The 11560-nt window shown below is 37.1% G+C and overlaps 1 long non-coding RNA gene across 1 annotated transcript; it reads right to left on the bottom strand.

Annotated features, from left to right (window-relative positions):
* Positions 1-2806: 2806 nt before the first annotated feature.
* Positions 2807-10989, bottom strand: LOC119617319. Its single transcript, XR_005233553.1, has 3 exons — positions 10880-10989; positions 10190-10277; positions 2807-3449 (listed from the first exon to the last, which is right to left on the bottom strand). It is a non-coding gene; the product is annotated as an uncharacterized LOC119617319 (long non-coding RNA).
* Between the last annotated feature and the right edge of the window lie 571 nt (positions 10990-11560).

Below are 11560 nucleotides of genomic sequence, written 5' to 3'. Positions count from 1 at the left end.
TTGCCTGGCTCACATAGAGCTTTTGGGTCACATGCATAAAGGTGTGAATTAGATGCTCCATTGTTTTATAAATCTGAAATCTTAGGCCTCCTCTTCTGCTTAAAGTTGTTCTTTTTTCACTTGACATAAATGGCTTCCTTCAGCCCCCTCTCAAACCATCTGTCTTCTTTGTCCAAAATTTGAACATTCTGTTCTTTAAAACAGTGTCTTTTATACTTGAGGCATAGGTGAGTCTTGACCTGAAGAGCTGGCCCTCTTGTGGTGAGCCATGCGTCTGTGGAGAAGTTGTGTAGTTTCTCCAAGATAGAGGTCTGAACATTCCTCGCTGCACTGAACTGCAGACACTGTTCAGTTTGGATTTGGGTGTTTTGTCCTTAGGATGGACCAGCCTCAGTCTGAGAGTCCTGTTGGGTTTGAAATACACCGGGATGTCACGTTTGAAGAAAATCCCTTTAATTTTCTTAGATACTCCAACAACATATAGGATGACAATGTTTTTTGTTCTTCTTCTTGTTCTGTTCAGTGTTGTGTTTTCTAGATTTGTTTCCCCTTCTGTCTTTGTGGAAATAAATAAATAAATAGCTGTAGATTGTGTGGTAGTCTATTTCAGTTACCGTGGGCTGCTACAAAAATTAAAATTGACATATTTAATGAAAAGATTCAAAGCTCTTTCACCTAATGTTGTGTCTTTTGTTTCTAATAAAAGTCAGCAACAGGAAAAAGGCCACAACACAAAAGTAGCCTGTATTATTTATTTTGTTTTACTTTTTTCCTGGTGAATTTTAGTACAGCTTAAGATACCTCTGCTGCTCATGATTGACAGGTCTGAGATGTTTTCTGTTTATTTAAAGACTTAAATACAACTTAACAAAACTCCAGCCTGTAAGTAATGCGGCGAAGGTTTAATGACGTGTAGCAAAAGCAAGATGAACCCTGCTGTGAACCAAATTTTTCTTAGTCATGATCAGGTCGATTTAATATTCATATTCATAACCCACACAAAAGCAAAAGGCAAGTTGCCTGCTGCGCTTCACTGTGAAAACTGACTGATATCAAGTTTAAATCAGATGAGTGATTAATGTAATCACAGAATTAAATAAAACAGCCAATTATCATATTTTTAATAACCATCAAACATGGAAATATCTTGGCGATTTTATTGCATAAAATGTACAATAGTCTACAGTTGAATATAATTAACAATTAAGAAGTCTTACTGATTATTCCACGAGAAACAAGATGGAACAAAAGACCATTCTTGTGCTTTAGCTTTGTCTCGGTTTTATTTTCACAGTAGACAAAACATACAATGCTAACTTAAATAAATAGAGAAAAAGTCATGTTTGTACCAGTAAGAGAAACTGAAATCAATGTCTTTGGAAGAGAAAGCTTCTAGCATTCAATTTCTATTGCCACAGTGGGTGGGAGCAGTGTATTAAAATCACCCACTGAACAGAAATAAAGAAATCTGCTGTTAGCCTGGTAACTTGACCAAGTTGCAAGCAAAGCAGAAGATGATTTAGTGATTTCTGAGTTTTGCCATGCTAGTTTCTACCCTTGCAATGCTAAAATCCAGCTTTTGTGGCTATTTGCAAGAGCTAATAGCAGCAGCAGCTAACTGTAGCAATTCACTTTTGTGTAAAAGTTCTATAAAATGGTGTTTGCAGGAGCTGCTATATAGTTTTCAAGACTGAAATTGTTTTAAGATGGTATTAATCCATTTTGGTCTTGACCCTGCCAGCTGTTAGTTCATCAATCCAGTCAAAATTAAACTAGTTCTCAACCTGAGATTGTTCAAAGAGCTATCCTCAACAGGTAAGATATTTATGCTCATAACCTTTTCACAAAACCCAACTTTAGCTGATTTGAACTGTCTCTTTAGTGTTTTGAAGTTGCTGTTCTTTTCAGTGTCTTTAGTGTTTCTTGCTCCGAGTAAATCCAGTAGTGACAGATGCTGGTTATTTATTGTTCTATGAGCCGTGCACCTGTAGCTGGACAGAAATTGCACCCCGGGGACATTTCCACAGTTTTAGCTTGGTAAACGTTCTGTTGTTGTGAGCTCGTTGTGAATTATATCAAAGGAAATTAGATTAAAGCAATTGGATTTTCATGGTAAATTACTCTTTACCCCTCAAATGACCGACAGAGAGAGAGAGAAAAGCAGTGCCAAGGCATCACCAAAGTAATTGTAAATTGCCATGTATGTAATGCATTTTATGTATTTTCATCAATAGAGTAGGAGTCAAAATGAGATTATTTTAAGGGAACTCATCACTTGGGCAATTTAATCTTCAAACAGATGAAAGAATAACATTAATGCTTTAGGGAGGTGTCCTTTTGGAAATCTGTCACTGTTTCATAACAGTCGCATTGCTGTCAATACACCAAAATAAATAAAAAAATTAATCATATTTGAACAAACTCCTTGTTTGTTAGTTTATTTTACAGTGATGTGGGGGTAATAGATGCACCACTTGATCAGTAAACAGCATGAGAAAATAATATGCCGTGAAAGTGACTTTTCATTTGCTGGCAGCACACGTAACCACATTACACGCTAAACACAAGAAAAGCAGAAGGACAAAATTAAGGGTTGTTTTCTCTGATAGCTGCGTATCTAATTTGCATGACTTTGCATAATATAGCCCATAAAAGCAACAATATTTCTAATATGACAGTCAAATCCTATTTTTGCTGATAGGTCATCAAGATTAATTTTTACTTTTGATGCAGCGTAAAAAAAGGACCCTGGTTTGTGGTGCAAATCTAGTATGAAAGAAAAAACAGAAAGAAATAGGAGGCTTTAACATTAACTTTTAAAGTCAACCCTGTCTTGTTTGTTAGCAAAACACATCACGAATCACTGGATATATTTCACTGAAACTTTCAGCAAGTGATCAGTGGATGTACATCTACAACTGATGATCTTTTGGAGTCAATCAACATGGCTGCCACAGCTAATTGACATTAGCCAACAGAAAAATAGCTATAACTCAATCAGTTTTATAGATATAAAAATTGTTATGGTAGTCACTGATAGTCATTCACAACACATCTGAGCATGACATCAGTGTTCATTCAAATATTCAATCTAACTGTGAAAAAGACCGGACTCTTCTTTTGTTACTTTTTGGTAAATGTGTTTTTGTTTTTTAATCATGCTTCCTTGTTGTCCGCTGTTTATCCTCTCCTTCCCTATCAGTGACACAGGTTTATGTGGACAATGTGGAGCTGCGCGTTGGAGCATAAGATTGAGGGCATTTGGCACTGTGGTTAAAAACTGAATACTAATTATCTCCTGAAATAATTTCATGTCAGTCCCACTGTGGGCTCCAATCAGGGGGACAGCTGAACAGACCCAGCCCTCTGCTGAGAGATTTATCTCTGTCAGTTTAGATAAACCTGCTGGCCATCTCCGCAGTGGTGCTACACACAGCCTGTTTCTGGACCTGCAGAAAAAACAAAACAAAAGACCTGTCATTTTGTAGTGGAGCCTAGACAGTATAGCTTTATCAGGAAACTTAAATGAACACAAACTTTCATTACTGCTTCCCTTTTTAGCATTCATACAGTGTTTTATTTATTTATTTATCTTTTACAACATCACTTTTATCCCTTTCCTGCATATCAAGTTGCCGTCACTCTTTTCGATGTTAAGTAATCTATCATCTTGACATGAGTAAGATTTGTATGAGTGTGGTGAAACTGGTTTTCTGTCTTGGGTCAAAGTAGATCCTGTCTTCAAGAATTAGAATAATTCACCTATGTGTGTGTAGTCGTGTCCCAGATTTTTGATTATCCAATTTGACAAAATTTGAAGCTTTCTGATCACAAGTGTTCTTCTTTGAGTGTAGCACGGTGTCCTGATTAGTAATGATCTTATTGTTGTGTTTTCTCGCAGCAAGAAGATCTCCAATTTGATTCTTAGCTGTGCAGGCCATTTCCTGGAGTTTTCTCGAGTCGTATTCCTTCTGGGTGAGATGCTAAACGAGGAATGGGATAAGCCTAAGCTTTTTTCTGAGACACTAAGATGTGCAAAGGAGGTAGAAACAAAAATCAATGAATGATTTACTTGAGAGCTATGGCATCATGCAGCCTTTTTGAACACTGAATTCAGTCATTGTTTTCTTTTTATTCTTTTTTAATTCAATATTTTTTAACATAAAAAATAATCAACAAATCTCTTCATTGTGAGTATGTGGATTTTGATTAGGTGTTATAATCAATAAATCAGAGGTGGTTCAAGGTTTTATAGGGTCCTTGAGTGGATTTTGATTTCACCCCCCACCTTGGAACCCCTAATCTCACCGTATTGTCCATTCTTGATCACTTACACGTCTTGGATTTAACACAATAATTTTCATGATTTACTACTACTGAACATACACCAGCAGCCAATATATTCTGTAAATTGGCATTACTACAGACTGTTGCTTAAGTATCACATAAATCATTGATCTGATCAAATAATGTCGCCAGGGATACACATTAAAACATTTTTTTAGTTTCAAAACAAAATTCTGTAAAGAAATTTAGGGCTCAGGAGTTCAAATTAGCTAAAGATGATGGAACTTACGTATTTGACTGGATAGTCTTTGCATTTCTTTTTTTTTCCAGTAAAAAAATTAACCATAGAATTTCAATATCTGCCAATATTTTTTTTTCCCACAGCTGACACACTTTGAAATAGTTTGATTTAATTTATACACTTACAAGGCTTCTACTGTTTTTGAAAAGTAAAACACTTTGGTGGGTTTACTCAAACTCTTTCTTAAAATGTGATGACTGATTGGTAACAAATTATTTCACTCAAAAGAAAGTCTAACCAGCAAAGCATTAACACTAATCATACTTTCTTTTGAGGGCTCCTTGACTGTGTGAATCTGCTTGGTTGGCCTGTCCTTCATACAAGCTTAGCAATTAAAGAGTTTATTTTTTCATTTGGACAAAATGTTAGTTACCGTGTGAGATATTTCACAGCAAGCTTGTCTTCACATGAATGCAATTTAAGACTGCTTTTCTCTTTAGTTTTCACTCACCTGACTGGTTAGCGAATCTGTCCTAACCAATTAGGAAAAATAAATAAATAAAAATAAAGTATTTTTAGCAAGAAACCAAACCAATCCACAACCTCTGTTTAAAGAAAGGGGATTCTTAAACACCACAGTTGCATTTCTGGTTCAAGATTTTAGTTTTACCCAGCTGCATATTGTTATGTCATGGTGGGGAAGTGGATCCAAATGCCACCGAGACAGGTGGGTTATGTGACAATTGTTATTATGTATTTATTTGTTTTTATCTAAAATGACACCAATGGTTTGACAAGCCTGGTAATGAAACAATTCAACAATCCAAAACAGGTATACATAACAATGAGGGTTTGATAAAATGACAGCTCGAACTTAAAAAGACAAAGTGTGTTTATCAATCAATCAATCAATCATATAAGCTCTGTGAGGAGAAAAACATCAGCAAGCTGTATATTATAATACTGGACCCCATGCGGGCTTCCAAAAGTTGAAGAAGGAAGAGGAACAGTGTCCTTATAGGAAAGACCCGGTATCAGTTTTAAGTCCCACCTCTCTGTGTAAACAGATGGGACTTTGCCTTTATTAAAAACAAACAAACAAAAAACAAAAAATCCACCTCATATTATTTTTTCCGTTGTTTACTTGTTGATTCATGTAATTTTTACCTTGCTGCTGTATGTTAAGATTTGTTTTTCCCCAATTAAGTGTAGCTGTAATTACTTATTTCATGCTTAAAAGAAAGGCCAAGTGGGGGAGTAGACAGTCCCTAATGTGCAGACTGTGGTCCCAGAAATACAACATGGCAGCTCCCATAAATAGGGTCCTGATGGCTTCAAGTTCCAACAGTGAATTAAGGCAGACATTCAGTCCAGTATTATAACACATGATGATTGAGAAAAACAACTCAGATAGAAGAGCAGGAAATTGGGTTGATCCACTCACCATCATTGAACTTTAAAGCGTTTTCTGTCAACTGTAAATCATAGATTAAGAGCAATGTCCTATTTTCTGTTTTACCTAAAAACGTTTATGTACAGTATGCAGTTGCAAACATACCTTGTCTGTATTCCATTGATCTGACTGGCTAATGCTGGCCATGAATGCCAGTAACAGACAGATGTTTCAACAAACCATCTGCAATGAACCATCTGGCTCCTTAGGTTCTGATTAGCTCTGTCAGGGTTGGACTTTGGGAGCCTCGGGATCCTACAATGTGTTGTTATCTGCATAGTTATTGTAATTAAAGTGAAGGCACATTTTCAGAAAGCTTTACCATTTCTCCGTGTGGCCTGAGTAATTGAAAAACATGAGCCTTGAGTTTTCTAAAGGGGTTTGTATGAAAACAAAAGAAACAACCAAAAAAAAAAATCACCTGCTTTAAGGTTCTTCTTTTAAAAATGTGTTCAATTTTTGTTTCGTGTTTGTTTACCGTTGCTGAACAAGATTTCAGTTGATTTCAGAAAAGCGTAAGCTAGCCCGCTGCCTTTGACACATGTCAGCTGATGTGCTGATGTAGCTAAAATGGGCTCACCAAATAAGGAAAACTGTCGTAACGGTGGAGGGCAAGATGAACCCAGGGCGCAGACTCACTTCAAAGAAACTAAAATTTATTTAAATAATAAAACAGAAAACAAAGGGCTGGCGTGGCAGCAAAACAACTATAACCAAAATCCAAACGGTAGAAACAGGCGAGACAAGGCAAGGCAAAACGAGAAGGGACCAGAGACAAGACTAGAACAGAAACAAACAATTAACATCTAACCAGCAACAATGAATCGGTAGGGAGGTGGAGAGGAAGACCAAGTTATAAACACTGGGGACAATCAGGTGAAGTGGGCACAGGTGAGTAATGAAGATAGACAACAGGTGGAGATGGGTGGCAGTGATAGAGTTGTTATGGTAATGTGGGTGTGGCATGAAAGACTGGAATGTAACAGAACAGCATGGTATGGAAGAATAAGGCGTGGCAAGTTACTGAGGGAGGAGAAAGTGACAAGACATGAACAGGAAAAACTAAACAGAAACAATAACACAAACCGAGCAAGACAATAATCAAAACAACAAACTGAAATCACCAAACCATGACAGAAACAAGACAATAATCAAAAACAACAAACTGAAAATACCAGACTATGACAGAAAACCATTTTTCTTCAAGTACACTCTACAGATACAAACAAATAATAATTTCTTTATTCCAGTATTACTCATAGTGGATGTTTACAATCAGTAAAATACAAGTATAGCCTTAAAATAATGTAATGAATAAATATCTTAAGCTTCAGTGTGAGCTACGAGGCTCGATAAATAGATTCATTAACACATACCTTAATAGTCAAAACAGTGTGGACTTCAAACCCTGCATGTAGATGTTCACCAGCACACATAGATAGAAATATAAGTTGCTTATAGTTGTAAATGCATTGTATTAGATTGTTTTTCTAATAGGTGCAGAAAACTGGATCATAGCTGAGATTTACTTCTTAACTTTGATCTTTTTAAAGGGCTGTGATGAAGTTGAGACACAAAAGAGACAAATTTAAGACATTTTATGACTAAACTGTGACAAATAAGTTAGCACATCCTTTGCAGAAATATCACATAAACTGCAATTTTTTCACGCTTTGTAAACAAGTTGTAGATACCAATTCATTGTGATTCCAAATGAAACTTTTCTCAGTTTTATTTCTCCAACTCGTCATCAACAGACACAGCTCAGTGTGATACAGACTTACATTTTATGTACATTTTAAGCATGTCAACAAGTGCAAGTTAATAGTTTTGTGGCTTAAATCGAGAAGTTGTTCCAGAGCAATTGTATAAATTGCCAAGTGGATTTTTGTTTCTTATAATAAGCTTGTATGACAAAGTAAAAGTGCCTTTTATGTGTCTTTTAAACTGAGTGTGAAGCATAAGCATTGGATTAAAAAAGAATGATATTATGATGTAAATAGAATTAAAGGATCAGACACTCTTGATACAGTAATGCCGGGTCTCTTAAATGACACAACGCCTTTATCACTTTCTGTTAATCTTAAAAATAAACCAGTGTGCTTGAATTGAACATCAACCTGTGCTCTACCTTCATAGTAGCTCCTTCACATACTGGTACAGCGGTTCATTTTTGCTGTGTCCTTGTAGTCCTATCAAGCTGCACCTTAAGTGTCAGTCACAGTCCAGCGACAAATAAATGCTTGAGATCAGCCATCCTTTAAAACTGAATGCTTAAACAGCTTTCTAACATTGGCATGCTTTTAAGACTGGAAGTGAAGTGGACCCACACGTTCATCTTGGAGCACAAACACGCACAAGGACTTTAGTTGCTCATGACTGGTATCCTATGACCTGTGTAGTGTTTTCCTTTCATCGTAGCCTTTCAATTTAAACATCACATTAAGTGGCTATGCTACATCATTTAAGGGTAATAGCCAAAAGGCAGTGGACTGCAGAATCATTCCTCTTACTTCAAGGATGTGCTTTTATACTATTTCACAGTGTTTGATCGCATAAAATCACAATTATGAATGCAGCATGGATTCATACAATTTATTTTTCAAAGGAATAGTTCAGATGTTTTGAAGTGGAGGTTAAGGGAAAAAAGTTATGAACAATGATATTTTACTTGTTGTAGATAACACTTTGAACAACCTCAGTTTGGAGAAACGGAGCTGAAAAAAAAAACCCCAGCTAGTTCAAATGCATCTGAGACCAAAGGGGATTGCAGCATCATAAACAACTTCAATCTTAAAAGTGTCACAGAGGTTCATGCCTGCGCTATTTTATAAACCTTCATGGTTATTTGGGCAAAAATTCTTGACATTCACATAAAGGTGCTACACTGGAAGTGCTTGCAGTTTGCTGCTGCTGCTATTTGCACCTTCAAATAACCACAGAATTCTATGTAAATACCCATGTAATGCAAAATTGATGGTGATGTAAAGGTGTTTCTCTGAACCCAACTTCAGTAGAGCAGAACTATTGCTTTGAATTCAAAATCAGACTGTAAATTTCTGTTGTAATTTTGAAGGAGTATAAGGGCTTTCATCTAAATGCTCCTCTGGATTTAACAATTTTGGCATCTGATTAGGATGCCTCCTGGGAGCCGCCTCGTGAAGGTTTTCTGGTTCTGTGCAAGTTTTAGTTGCGGGAGACCCTGAGACAAATCCAAAGAAATGTGAAGGGACCTGTTGCCCCTTTGACCCAAGTACAGATAAGCACGAACCGATGCATAGATGGATGGACAGATGGTCTGCCTCCCACCTCATTCAAAACTCCCTGTCTGTCAGACTCCATCTTTCCTTAGGTCTATTGAAGTTTCAGGTACGTGGCCTTTGAGAACACTAACAAGGAACATAGGGTAGGGGTCCCACACTCACAAAGGGATGATTGATATGGTGGCACATTAGTTATGTTAGTGCAGTTTTGGATTTGTGGTACATGCATTGTGTACCTACATGTACCTAAATGTTTGTTAGATCATAAAAAAGAGGATACTATTTTTTTAAGCTACTTTTTTACATTATCTTGTGAGCCAAAAACATTTCACGGCTAGCTTGAGCTGGTCTGTGGACCTTGAGTTTGACATGTGTCCTAATAAAGGCTCTACAAACTATTTCATCTCCATGTTTACTCACAGTTTTATAAGAAGGAGCATGGTCTATAAAAGCTGTGACATTGTGACCCTTTTATTCTTTAAAAATGTTCTGGTTGTCCTTGGGACTTTGGGTTTTTCTTTCTCAGATCATATTATGATGCCTTTGACACTTTTTTAAGGATATGCAAGTCAATTTGTCAAGTTCAATAAGCTTAATAATGATTGTTAAGGTTAAATGTATAGCTGCTACTGTTGGGTCAATAAGGTACCCCTCTTAGGATTATTTCCACAAAAAGTGTTTAAAAATCTTTTGAAAGTATACTTGAAAACCTGCTGAGACATTTACCTAGATTACATTTCATGACATAAATCATTCTTCTATTTCTTTTCTATGTCATTGTAAAAGATCCGGGACATTGCTGTGAGAATCGATCTCTGCTATGAAATTGAATTCTTATTCTGTGAATGAATAAAACAGCTTCAAACAGGTGTCATTCAGATGTGGGGGGCCTTCGTTTGAATTAACACCTAAAGTCAAACACAAACTCATTCATTTCCTCCTCACCTCTTCATCCATTTATCCGTTTTTTCTTCCCTCCACAATTCTTTTTTTCCTCGACAAGAACCCGTCTTCTTATTCCACAAATTAATCCCTTCAACAGCACACAGAGGGAAATAAAGAAGGAGGAATTGAGAGGGCGAAGGATGATAGAATCCTAAGGCTTTAAGGCCAACAGTACTACAGTATCTAGGTGGTGTAGAATGAGCTCCATTATGGCTCTCAGAGCTCAAATTGAAAACATTACTGCTTCCATTCACAGTCCTCAGACACAGAGGATGGTCTTTATTTCCAATCTCAGTCTCCTTTCTGGTTGAGGGAGCACCCACCCTCTGTGTGTGTGAGAGTGTGTGTGTGTAGGATAGAGGGAAGATTGTGTGTTTTTGTCTCCATGAGAGTGCCTCAATAAAGTCTTCGCTGTTGATGCTGGGCATATAGGTGACCTCTTCTGAGCTTTTCTCATTATGGCCCACCACTCACAGACGAAGACCTAGGTGCATTTTTAAAGACTGTCGTTATGCCACAAAAGCTGTGGCTTTAGCCACTAATACTGTGGGGATGACCTTGGTAGGCTAGGACGGCATCAGTATGCATTGTGTTTCACTCAAAAGGATATAGTGACATGCAGTATTATGGTGAGGTTGAATGAGAGAAAAAGCAAGTCACTCACAAAGATTTGAATAAATAAAATCTTACCGCAGAAGGTCTTCTTTTTATGCTTTTCGCAGCTCTGCTGTTTTCTTCTCTAGATAAAAATTAAAAAGTGCAATTCAGTAACATGATGCATCTGATACATTATTCAGCTGGTTTAAGTCAGTGGTCTTGATAATACTTTTTAGAACCATGTTAGCATTCAAGATTGAATTATCAAGCTAAGATTTCTGTCATAATAGTTAAATAAAACTTGAGAAGAAAGAACGAAAGAGAAGAAAGAACAAAACAAGCAGGTTCCTATGGTAAAACATCTGCCAACCTGTCTTTTGGCTCCTTTCTGAAAGGCTGTTTACCTCAACACAATTCTCTGGAAGTAGAAAGGTCACATCTCCCTCATTCCTTCTCCTCCTCTCTTGTTTTTCCCCCCATCATCCCCCAGCCCCCNCCCCCCCCTTTTATCCGTGGGAGGCTGCCAGATTGCTTTAGCCTTTTTAGCGGAGCTAGCTGACAGACAGACAAGGTCCTGACAAGGTCACAGCCAGGAAAAGCATTTGTGATGGAAAGACCAGCTTTAAGGTCAGACACCACCATAAATCAAGGATTTACAACACAAACCGTGTAGCGTAATCATCAGCTCGGTGCTAATGGATATTTAATACAAACAAATTAGAACAAATGTGCAAAGGCCCAGAAACAATGGCCCTGAAAGTCAAGCGACTTTGT

Source organism: Kryptolebias marmoratus, linkage group LG9, assembly GCF_001649575.2.
Source record: "Kryptolebias marmoratus isolate JLee-2015 linkage group LG9, ASM164957v2, whole genome shotgun sequence".
NCBI lineage: Eukaryota > Metazoa > Chordata > Actinopteri > Cyprinodontiformes > Rivulidae > Kryptolebias > Kryptolebias marmoratus.
The sequence above is the reverse complement of the archived record's forward strand: the minus strand, read 5'-3'. Positions and strand labels throughout refer to the sequence as shown.